Genomic DNA, 2,500 nt, shown 5'->3' with positions numbered 1-2,500 from the left:
GTGAGAGAGAACAGAGAGCTTCCTACGCATGTACTTACATTAGGCCAGAGTGAGGATACCTGTTTGAGAAAAAGATTTCAGTTGTTTTAAAAATAAAGGTTATTTCTTTAACTCTCTGCATGGCATTCAGACTAAGTGTGAGAAAATATTAACATGAAAATATAATGAATTATCATTGAGATATGTTTCATCTTTAAGTTAGTGTTTAAGAAAAAAGAATACATTTCAAAAAAAAAAAAAAAAAAAAAAAAAGCAAATGTCCACACCTGAGTAAAATTTAACATTTTGGTATTGTTTTCAAGAATAATCCTCTTAAAGAGCTAGACGTAATGCTTTAACGAGGTTCCCTATGATTTCGGGAGTTGTTTCTCTTTTCATAGACAGTAATTATTAGAAAGATCATATTTTAAACATAGTCTGTTTTAACCATTACAGGAATTAAATGCCTACCAAAGTCCCAGAATTATCCTATTTTTACAGGTTTCTTTACATAAATGCAGGGTTGTTTTTTTTTTATGATAGCTCTTTTCTCCCTTTAATGTATTTACAGGAAATGTACTATTGGAGTGCTATAGTGGTCCTCCTGACTCCCTGAAGTCAGAGTCCTAAGAATTTATAGCCAAATTTTATTTAGTTTGGGAATAGACTGCATTTACAAAGGCAAGTGAAAGGAATAACTGAAAATAAACATATTAGTTTAGTACTGAGAAGACAACAGGTTCTGAAGGGAAATGCAAAGAAGTAAGGTTTTTTTTTTGTGTTTGAAAGTTTTGATTACTTACTTAATAATAATAATAATAATAATAATAATAATAATAACAGGGTAAAATCCTGGCTATCATTTATAGTACTCTGGAGGCATTTTATGGTAAGGTGTGTTTATAACCTGAATTCCAAGTTCACTTTGTTATACACAGTTTATGTAAACTGTAAAGAAGTAAATATAAAAACTTATGTTCTTTATACAACTTAGCAACTGCATGCATTGCCTGCTTGTGGAGTGCCCTCCAGAAGTGATTTAACACAATGGTGGGCTCTTACAAAGGACACTTCAGATGTGTCTGCAGGAAGATATGTAATAATTTAATAATAAACATGGAAAACCTTTGTAATTGTCTCTTCCCTTGGTTATGTTTTAACTATAGTAATATAGTTAGAGACATAATGTTATGGCATTGTTGTCCTTCCATGTGTGTATTTTAGAAGGAATTAAAACCATGCAAAAATATGCAAGCAAATCCATAAAGAGTGAAATGATTTTACAAATTTATTTCACCCGGTGTTATTTTGAATGTATAATTTTGAACAGAATTAAATTATGTCTAGTAAATATAATGATCTAAATATGGTTGCCTGAGGTCTCTTATTTAAAAATATAATTTATGAGGCAGTTAGTGATGAAAACAAAGTAAAATTTTGGTTTGCCATGAACTTCTGACAGAATATGGTCTGCTTTTAAAACCAGAATGTTTGCCTTGCTCTTTTATGGCTTTTTTATATTTATAGAGTTGAGAAGTTTGACTTAAAGCATGAATTTGAGAGGGAAGGTTTGTGTTTGGAATAGATTGTAGTAGATAGTTCATGATAAATAGATTGGTAAAGTAAAATAGATTGATAAATTATAGCTGGAGTTTTTAACCTAGAATTTAATTTTTTAATTGTGAAAAATTTATAAAACCTGGAATATCTTTAATTTTTTTTTATTTAGAAAGAAAAATTCAACTTAATAAAAGGATTGTGTTAGAACAAAAGTCTTACAGTGTAAAAACCATTTATTTGAATTGGTTTGATTTTCTTATCAGAACTGTGTTACAGTGCTATTGCCATTCTTATTTTCACCATCCCACAAGTGTAAGGGTAAAATGACCATTTCATAACCTTGTATATAATTTTACCTGTCATATAATATTATTTATTGTGAATGGCTTTATCCCTTTAAAGAAATTTTGCCATACATTTCTGACCGGTTAATATAGATGAAGGTGGAATATTTTTAATAGCATAATGGACATGGTCACAGGGGCCTTGTCTTTGTTAGTATACTCTGCTATTCTATTCACTGAAAAAAAAATTAGTCATAAAAAGCCTTCTCCCGATAAATTAGTCTATCCTTCATTCTTTTGTCATCTTTGAAAATTAGAACTAAATGCTAGAATGTATAATCTGTGGAGGTAGCAGGTTTCAAATGTTGTTTTGGATTAACTGCATGGAGAAATTATTCTGCATTAAATGTAGAATTTTATTTTGATATTAGGTTTGCAGCATTAATTGTTTGTGTCACTGAGGTCAAAATAGTTTCTAAAAACTTGATTGCTTTTCAGGGTAGATTTGAGCTTGCATTTTGAGCATTCATTAAGTCAGATAATCTTTCTGAATGTTTTATGAGAATGCACTGCTTTGAAGGTGTTTCAGGTAATGGTGTTTAAAAAATATCTGGTCAGTACTTTCTTACTGTCAGCTCATGTATCCCTAGCCATTCAAAAACAGTTGTCTTTGAGTA

General features: G+C 30.1%; 1 protein-coding gene across 1 annotated transcript in view; it reads left to right on the top strand.

Moving 5' to 3' along the window:
- The window catches only part of FOXP2 (forkhead box P2), a 601,300-nt gene that overhangs the window by 336,466 nt on the left and 262,334 nt on the right, over nucleotides 1-2,500 (top strand). The window lies entirely within an intron of this gene.

This window comes from Pipistrellus hanaki (assembly GCF_964339955.1).
Source record: "Pipistrellus hanaki genome assembly, chromosome: 10".
NCBI classification, from domain to species: domain Eukaryota; kingdom Metazoa; phylum Chordata; class Mammalia; order Chiroptera; family Vespertilionidae; genus Pipistrellus; species Pipistrellus hanaki.
This window is presented reverse-complemented; position numbering and strand designations above follow the sequence as displayed.